This window comes from Ammospiza nelsoni, chromosome 1, assembly GCF_027579445.1.
Source record: "Ammospiza nelsoni isolate bAmmNel1 chromosome 1, bAmmNel1.pri, whole genome shotgun sequence".
Taxonomy (NCBI): Eukaryota; Metazoa; Chordata; class Aves; order Passeriformes; family Passerellidae; genus Ammospiza; species Ammospiza nelsoni.
The window spans coordinates 13,781,528-13,791,374 of record NC_080633.1 but is presented as its reverse complement, the minus strand read 5'-3'; the positions used below and the strand labels follow the sequence as shown (position 1 = coordinate 13,791,374).

The 9,847-nt window shown below is 37.5% G+C and overlaps 1 long non-coding RNA gene across 1 annotated transcript; it reads left to right on the top strand.

The window, feature by feature from the left end:
• Positions 1 to 2,398: 2,398 nt before the first annotated feature.
• Positions 2,399 to 6,492, top strand: LOC132077665 (uncharacterized). The gene is made up of 3 exons (XR_009419092.1): positions 2,399 to 2,557; positions 3,431 to 3,506; positions 6,382 to 6,492. It is a non-coding gene; the product is annotated as an uncharacterized LOC132077665 (long non-coding RNA).
• Positions 6,493 to 9,847: the final 3,355 nt, after the last annotated feature.

The following is a 9,847-nucleotide window of genomic DNA, read 5'->3' as shown; positions in this document are numbered from 1 at the left end:
GGGATGTGGCCCTCTGGGATGGGCAGCTTCCAAATTCCAGCTCCCACCTGGCCTTAAGATGGCATGACCCGCAGGTACCTGGACTTTGATGTCACAGCTTTGGGGGAATTAAGGGACTCCATCATTAACTTGACCTCCTTGACTTTGTTACTCAGTCCATGCTTGGGTGGTAGGAGATGGGTGAATAGCACATTTAACTCTGAGTGTTGGTACTGACAGGGTGAAAGGAAGGGCCACAGCAGAGGGGATGGGGAGTGCAGGCTGTCTCTCATGTGGGGTAAGTCACATGAGATGTCACTCACGCAGCTGTGGGGGCACTCCTGGCAGGAAACCCAGCCCAGCCTGTGTGCAGCTCTGTGCCAGCTCACCCAGCCTGGTGGGAGAAGGTTGGTGCAGGGACAAGATCAAGCAGTGTAGTCCTCCTTGAGCCAAGAACTTCTGCATAAGCTGCACGGAGACATTAGCTTGCACATATACCTCTCACATGCTGTAAATTACATGAGAAACTAAAGAGGTGGTGTGCTTATGAGTAAGAAGTGAACTGATGGAAAAATGATGCTTTGTTTTAAAAGGCATGCAAAAGAATAAAAACCAGATATAAGAAAGCAAAACTTCGTGTGATTGATTTGAAGAGAAACATGTCATTAAATCCTTGAACAATGTGAAGTTGGTCATCAATTCTGATACTATATTTTGCACCTTGGAGGTCAGTGAAACTGTAAGTTAAGGGAATAATGTTTTGCATATGTTTGAAGTAGACATTTTTTAAGTTTCACTGTTTCCAATCCCAATTTTTGATGGATGCCCAGTAGTAATTTTTAAAATACTGAATGACAAAATCACATTTTATCCAGGAGATAAAATTGAAATAACAGATGTATCTTTCATCACTAATTTTGAATATTTATTCTTTGCATTTCATTTATCCTAAACATTTTTTTTTATTTCTATAGTTAGACCCTGACTAATTTTTCACTGTATTAGTTTTGCTGGGACAACAGTGGCTGGTTATTCCAAATATGAGTAAGGACAGCAAGCTTGGGCTTGTACTAATTTTGATGAATAAATTTGCCTTGAGAATGACAAATTGTGTTAGTACTTTTCACTTTATAACATTAGACAGTCAGAGATGTTAACACTTTGTAGGGAATGAGCATTAGGCAGTGTTTGGAACTGCTTATAGGGAGCTTTCAGGTGCCTGGTCTCAGCAGAAACTGCTGAAAACCTTTCTCTATTTTTATTTTAGTGAAAGAATGGTGTGATTGAAAAGCAAGGTGTTGAAAGGAATTTCACTGTAATAGCAAAATGTCCTTCCTTTCATTTTACTCCCTGAGTTCTAAAATAAGGATATTTCTTTGCCAGTTCCTTTGAATTTTCTTGATTCTGAGTTGGCATAATGATGGCAGGAATAGTCCATAGAGGAATAATCCTCTCTGTGTATGGTGAGGGGAAAGAAAGAAGTACCCCACTGGCATGAGATTTTCTGCAGTTGTCTTTTGTAGGTTCACAACAGTGTTACAGAAAGTGCAGTCTTGATTGATTTCTTGTCTTTTATTTATTTTCTTTATACATTTATTTTGCAGTTGGGGTGAGGGGATGCAATTGTATGTCAGGAAGCAGCCACAAGGGGAGAGAAATACTAGAAATTTAGTTGTAACGTTTTTCCTGGTAGTATTAGTTGGGTGTTTCTCTGTCTTGGTCTGGTCAGGGCTTGGTTTTGGATGAAAGGCTTTCAGTTCTTCCAGGGGATTGTGGGGTTCCAAGAAAAGGGATGATAATAGCTGTGTAGGGATAGCTGATGCTTTTTATTGTATTAGTCTTATTGGATTTATTCCTTCTGGATAACTTTACTGAAAAGAGAACCCTGGAAGGGAATAATAACTGGAGTGTCTTATTTTCTTGCCACTTTGCTAATTTTGCTATACATATTTTTGTATTATAGATTTCTTACTCAGTAAGTGTAGCCATTGTATGAATCTTATCTTCATCCTTTGCTTTTGTAAGGTAGGCTGGTTGGTCTTTTATAGGATAGGGCTCATACATGAAGTTATCACACCCATTCAGCTCTGCTTTTGTTTGGGTTCAGCTCCTTGGTTTTTGAACAGTCCTGCTCACAGAACTGTGATAGAAAACTTGAACCATTTTACTGCTGTTTAATTTGTTTCTGATTTGTGGGTGGGTGGGTCCAGGTGATATCTTTGAATCTGCAGGTTAGTGAGAAAGAAAGACCTTTCTTGACCCATGAAATTTCCTGCATGAATTTTTGATAAAAAAATAAAAATCTTTTTCTGTTTCTTTTTTGTCTTAATTTTCCAGGAAACACAACATGCTTTGACAGAACTCAGAGCACTTTGGAAGACTTTGTCTGGAAACAAAAACTTCTGCATTTGAAATGTGTTACTGTAGTCCTCCTGTGACATTACAGCCTGGATGCCTGCTGGCCCTGCTCTGCAAGGCTGAGGCTGCCTTCCACCTTTGACATTGTGCCATGATCTTCCTCCTTGAAGGGATGGGGAATCCCTCAAAATGATCTGTCCTCAGAATTCTCATTTAAATGGTAAGTCTGGTTGATAGAGATCTGCCACATAAAGCAGATAAGCTGGAGATACAATGAAATGCTACACTAGCATTTCTTGCTAACATACTGTGTTTTCAATCAAAATATTTTTGTTGATAAGTTTGGCTTTTTGGTAAGGAAAGTATACTTGCAGAAGCACATATTTAGACATGCCAAAAACCCCCAAACAATCCAACCAGAAAGTGTTTAGCTGAAAACCTCATTTCCCATCAAAAATAGATGCAGTGGAAAATTTTCAAGCAGCCCTATATTTAACCTCCTTGGATCAGAATTTGGTTGTTGGACTGAGGGAGGCTTACAGAGGTTTTTGGCTGCTTTTGTTAGGGTGTCTGTTTTTTCACTCATGACATCTGCCTGCTTTTCAAGCTGTATTCAACCTTGTTATAACTCTTGCTATTGCAGCATTTAACTGTGTTCAGAATGCTAATTCCCACTGGACTCCACTCACTCGAGTATGTGCAAACTCAGTTTCTTTCAAGGGGTGCATCAATCTTGCTCCTTTTTTTATTTATTTATTTTTTAAATTTTGTGTTTTACTAAGAAAATGTGAGTGCTGTGTACTGACTGTGCTCAAAACAGTCAACACTACAATGCAGCTCCTAGTTCTTTGCCCAGGGTAGCCTTGCTTTGGCACGTTGTGGATACAAAAGTTTATATAATTTCAAGGGATAATTGGATAAGTGAAAGAGAAGGTCCATTGGGCAAAATAAATAAATCACTAATCAGTCTCAGGAATTCTTGAGACTGGAATATGGTTGAAATGCTAGAGAGTTATTCTGGGAAAAATGTGTTTGATTTCTTTGCTCATGCTCTCTTCTCTTCACTCTGACTTATGTCTGCTTTTGGAAGCAGGATACTGACCTAAGTGGACCTTTGATCTGAATTGTCATAGCTATCCTTGGATGAGGAGAAGTACACTGACAAATGAGTAAGTGTGGGCTTTGGCCATCTGGATTTCAGCAAAATTTATCGAAAATTATTTTATTTTTCACCAAGAAAAGTACAATCAAATCACTAAATATATGAGCATAGGAATAGAGAATTTTGTCTGAATAGATTGTGATTCTGGAGTCAAGCACTCTGTTGATTTATTTTTTTTAAGTAGGTTTTGCAGCTTCATTTCTTCTTTGTTGCTTTTTGTAGAGGTAAAAATATGCAACAACTATGTCTCAAATACAACTGTGAACCTTTTTTGTGTTCTTCCAAAGTTGGTGGGTGTAACATTAGTGAAAGAATCCTGCAAAATCCATTGGACATTGTATTATGACAAGAAGAGAAAACAAAGCAGATATTAAAAATCAGGGAGGAACATTGTTAGTATGATCGGCATTAGTTTCAGCATGAGTTATATTCTGTCATTAGCTCAGTGTCAGAATGCAGTTTGTAGCCAGAAGCTACCACCAACTGGCAACGTGCGGCATTTCTTGAGCAAAAGTTGATTTTTATTCTTTATTGCTTGTTTTGTATTCTAACAGCTTCACAGAAATATCTTTCCAGATATTCTTAACTTTGTTTCCATGGTAGTTTAACTTAGTTCATGACTGCTAAGTAATACTTTGCTGTTAAAGTCTTCACAGGTATTAATGGTAAAATCTGTAAAGGAGAATACTCTTGGTAAAACAGCAGGGGTTTCTTTTCTATATTTTTAATAAACTCTTCAGAATTTTTATGATTTCCTGAAAATAGATATATTTAGTTTTACTCCTGTGTGCTTAAATTTACCTGGGTGTTATATTGGCCAAAATAGGTGGGACCTCTTTTATTTCTTTTCCTGACATGGCAGACACTTTTTATTCAGATTTCTGTCAGCACAAATTTATTATAGTACCTTGTCAGTACTCAAAGTTCCCTTTTATTATTTTAGAACTATTTAAAATAAATATTTGTAAGAAAATACAATAGCCAGACAACATTTAGAAGGAAGAAAGAGTTTGAGTATTGTTGAGAAATAGATTCATCAACCCAAAGTGTGGCAGGAAGGACAACAGAGAAAGGAAAGCACAATATTGAAGCATAAGAGTGAGCTCATATGGTGCCAGCTGGTCATGTGTGGAATCTAAACACTTTCTGAAGCATAGTGCTCCACAGTCAATTAGCATTAATCCAAATAATCATTGTAAAAGGAAGAAATTTTAGTGCATTAGAATTCATGAGTTGGAAAAAGAAAACAAAAATGTTCATGCTTTCCCCCAAAAAAGCAGTAAAAAATATGTAAATGCTATTAAAATTAATTTAGAAATTCTGTGAAGTGAAAGAAGATATTGTAATCCTGTCTATAGTGTGTCAAGAATGGCAGAATAGTGCAACTTCTCTCACATAATTTGTATGGCTTAATCAGAATTTTTATGTTAATGTCAAGAACTGAGAAGCAAATAGAGTTGCAAAATCTGTCCACTCTTGAAATTGAAGAATTGAGGGGAGTAATTGGGTACAAAATAAACATGTGTTCACAGGTAATTGGACTGACACTATTAAATTTCTTTCATTTCAGTACTAGGTACTAATTACTTTAACTTCAAGGAAAAGAGAAGATTACCTCCTGTAAACTTTCTCATACAAAATAATCTCTCCTCCTGTGATGCTGGTTACTTGAAAATGTCTGTTTGCTTGAGAAAAGGTTTGTCAAATCAAGTGGTTAAATGGGAGACAGGAAAACAAAACTGTTTTTTAATGGGAGTTAACTTTTGGAGGTGTGGGGTAGAGAATGGACAATGAATATCACCATCTTTTAAGTGTTCAGTACTATTAAAACTGTTTTCCTTATGGAGAGTACTTCATTGGCAGAAAATTTGTGAAATAGTGAGAGCAAATAGACAGTGAAGGCTGTGGTAAAATATATATAAAGAATCAAATATCAAACCCCAGAGTTAAGGCATACATCTACAGACTTAGGAAATTGTGAGGATAAACTGAAAAAGTGTTTCTATGCTTAGAAAGCCTAATTGTAATTGTATATATCAATCTCTTGTCTGTTTTGTAGACATGTTTGTGCTATTTAACTATCATTTTTGAAGCAAATAATATTTTTACAAGAGCCACTAATTTAGTTTGGGATATAAGAAATAGTTGTTAGCTTTATGGGTGTTGTTAACTTTATGGGTAGTAAATGTGAATGTAATAATTTTCAATTTTGAATAAGCTGCTTCATTCTGTATGTAAAACGAAATAGCTTCGAGGTGCTTGGTTTTGTAATTAACAAATGTCTAGTTGATCCAGAATATCCTCTCTAGGATGAGGCATGGAGCTTAGGCTAGACTGTGTTACAGAATAATGTGATTATAATGATTTCCTTAAGAGAGCACAAAGCAGCATCTAAGTTTCAGCTGACGTTTATTGACACACAGCATCTGTTGGGAGCCCCATCAAACTTTCTATTCTTTTCTGTTTACCACCTCCTGCTTTTATTTACAGTCAGCATATCTGTTAATTAGCCTCTGGTAGAGCCAGTTCTTCTAAGAAGATCTCTTGTCTTCCTGGTGATGGCCCCATGAGGTGACCATGTACACACAGTCTGGGAGTGAATTAATCTTTAACTCCTTAATTTCAGTGCCTGATTCTGCAGTGTTTAACCGCTGGCTTGGGTTCCTGCTCAGCAATTTGTATTTGGGGAATTGTGATCCTTGACTTCTGCCAACCTCAATGTCATGAACACGTCCCATGAGCTCTCAGCTTTTCATGGGTGACCTCACTGAAAGTCATATCTTCCTGTAGGTTTTTGGTTTCCTGTGGTTGGAAATGCAGAATGCACAGACTTCCTATGTGTCACTGAGGTTATTGACCTAGTTTTTATTGCATATTTGCAGAATAAAATTACTCCTGCACTTCCTCATATCCGAATGCAGCATTTTGCAAAAAATATCCCAAGTGATGTTGCAACACGTGGATCTCACAAGAGGATGCTCTGGAAGGTGCCGCGCTGTTTTACAGAGCCTCGGTGAGACCTTGTGATGATGTGAAGCTGTTTGTAGCCACAGGCTGGGTGCTAGAGGTGCTTGGGGTGCACTTCTCCCCCAGCTCGGCTCCTTGGTTAGAAACGAAAAGCGTTGTGGCTGTACTTGAAGGAAGAACTCAGGAGAGGATTCAGGGATCTCCAGCCAGGCCTGCAGTGTGTGCTAGAAGTGCTTTGAGAGGTGAGAGCTGACGTGTGCATCTCCCCGGGGTGTTAATGGTTGTTTGTTTCACCTGGAACCTGAGAAAGGAGCGACTGGGCCGCTCATTTGCACAGTCAGCTGCGGGCAATGCCTTAAGTGATGACCGAGTTCCTCACTTTTGCCCTCTCCCTCCTCCAGCTGAGGAGCAGCCAAGCTCTGAAGGGTTAAGCAAAGGTTAAAGGTGTCCTTGAAATCCTGCCCAGTGCAAGTGCAAGTATTAAAAGCCATAAAGTACATGCTGTGGCAATGTGAACGTTTTTTCATAATTTAATGAGAGCTATACTGATAAAAATTCACAGTTTCAGTTATAAAAAAATGAAAAGAAAAAAAAAAACCCCAACAAAACAAACCCAAACCATCCAACCAACAGCATAATCCCTGGAATACATCCAGCTTTTGTACTGGAAAAGTACCTCAAAGGAGTATGATCTTCTCTCTTTAGTGGGAAAGTTTTTTTGCTTATCTAAAAGGTTTTATGCTGGCAGAACTGCATTTCATTGTCTACTTTTTGTGGCTAGACAGATCCAGGTAAAGTAACTTAGTTTAAAGGAACTACAAACCTTAATTCCTTTAAATTAAATTCCTAACACATCCACAAGTCCAGGATGCTGTGAAAAAATACAAAATAATTAAAAATAGAAGCTGGATATTTGCTACTGATAGTTCATAGCTTTGGAGGGCCAGTGGTGGTGCATTGTTGTGATAAAAAAAATCAATGTAAAAGTATCAGTTAAAGTTTCCTTTCACAGCTTTAATTGTAAGAAGTCAGTGCTGACTGATCTGTTAATGTTTCATGGGGAAAGTTGACACTGAGGGGAAGGGATGGGTGACATTTCTTCAAAACGTGGTAACTGCATTTACTTATTTTGTGGTTGAAGGACAGAGAAATAAGAGATGCTGAAAATGTTTTCTAAAATTATGTGGCCTTTCATCAGTGTTTTATAGGTATTATTTAAGCCATCTTTGCTAAGGAGAAGCTCCTTTGCTATTAATATGCTGTCATCTTTCAAATCTCATCAAGGCAGCACCAGGATTTTTTTACACAGATTTCTTTTGACGTACAGCCTCAATAAATATGGAAATTACAACTTAAATATCATTTTTTTTTCCTGCAAAGCAGTGCAGTGCCCAAATTCATTGAATTTCCACTTTTATTTTTTCTTAATGTTGAAAGACATATATGCAAATTTTATTAACAATATGCATAGTTAAATTTAGCTGTAAATTCCAGTCAGGGATTTTTGCTTTGTTTATTGTCCAAGTCAATATGTCTGTGGAGAAAACCTCCTGCTGTGCAGGAATACATAGTCAGCTACTTGGAAAAGTAGAAAGCTTAATTATGAGAGTTTATTCTGGAAAAAGGTAAAGCAAGCACTGGTTTTTGGGTTGGGTTTTTTTAAATTATGACTTCAGCTAAAAGAAATTCAACATACACAGTTTGTTTTGACACTAACTGTTATCAGACAAACCACTTGATTTTTCTTTAGCCTGGTCTTCTGTGTAACTGAGAGGTTCTGAAAAAGTAGAGGTCATGAATAAATGATGCATTTCTTAAACTTGCAAGGTAGATCATGACATAAATGAAATAAAATCCAAGTGTGAAGGGAAAAAAGAAGCATAAACACATGTATTGCTGACAATATCTTCATTAAAATATACTTTATCCTATGAAGATATTAGTGTCAGATGCAAATTTCCTTTGTTGCTCTCTCTGAAGTTATTCTGATTTTTTGTGTGGTAGCAGTGAAGTACCATTATACAAGGTTTTTGAGTGGAAGGGTAATTTATTGCCAGGGAGTATGTGTTATAAATGGTATCCAAACATATTCTTGTGTTTGTAACAGAAAGCCCCCCAAGACTGTAGTTACTGAAGTGGTTCCCATGTGTTCAGTTTTTGTAAGTCATTTTCATGGAATACATTTTATCTAGCTGTGTAAAAAACTCCATTGCTTTCAAAGAAGGTGTTTCTCCTGTCTACGCAGAGTTTATGTAATAATCTGTATTTCTCCTTGTGGTTCAATTAATATTTTTCCTTTCTGAACCTGTTCAAATGTAGTATGAAGAATGTTTTAATGATAATTCTACTATGGATGTATTAATTAACTTTAAGGGAATAAAATTTTTAAAAATTATGTTATGGATACTGTTTGGGTTGCATGACTCACATCAGGTGTGTAAGCATGTCCTTTATTTCTTTTCATCTGTGTAGGACTGATCCATAGCCTGGACTTACAGGTTCTACAGTGACACAAATGGCACATGATAATTGTGTGTGGAGAAAGGCTGGCAGCTTTACAGAGGAAATTTCTGGACCTGTGCATAAGTTCAGAATAAGCAACTGCCTGTAGCTTCCCTTCCCCCAGACAACTGAATCTTTTTACTGAGTGTCATTAAATGGTCCTACGTGTGGGACATGAAATGTATTTATGGTAGAGTGAGAGTTTTGTTCTGAGTCACTGGTGCATCAAGAGTTTCTTCACAATGTTCTTGTGGCTGCCTGACCAGTGAGACAGAACCATGAGAGACACAGACCCCGTGGGAACAGTCCCTGAACCCCACCTGGCTGAGATGTGGAGGTGCCTAATTCCTGTAGAAGTGAGTGGGACTTTATGTCCTTAAATAGAATTCAGCAACCTAAATACCTTGTAATTCTCCATGTATAAATCTTAGTTGTAATATAGCCTCCTAACTCCCCACACATCCCTGCATTCTTTCATACATGTTTCTCCCTTCGGCAGTTTGGATGCTTAATTATGCTTCTGTTTTGGGAGCTGTTTCTTGCTAATCTTATCCTGTATTTCTCTGGGATCTCTGTTCCTCTTCAGCTCTTTCCACTCTTACATTTTCTCTACATAATAAACACACTTAATTTCCAGTGACTGGCTTCCCTCTTACCATGGCAGGTGTGAACCATAGGACTGCTGGTATTTTTAGAGCACCTTGTAAAGATGCTATAAAAGGAATCATTAGGGCTCAAAATTGACAGGGATTTGATGATTTTGTCCAATCTACTTTTTGACCAACTGTAGGAGGATAGAATATAAGTAAATAAAGGTAGTATAAAAAGTAATCTTACTCCCTAAAGAGTTGCAGCTGAGCCAATTATTAAAGATTAGGA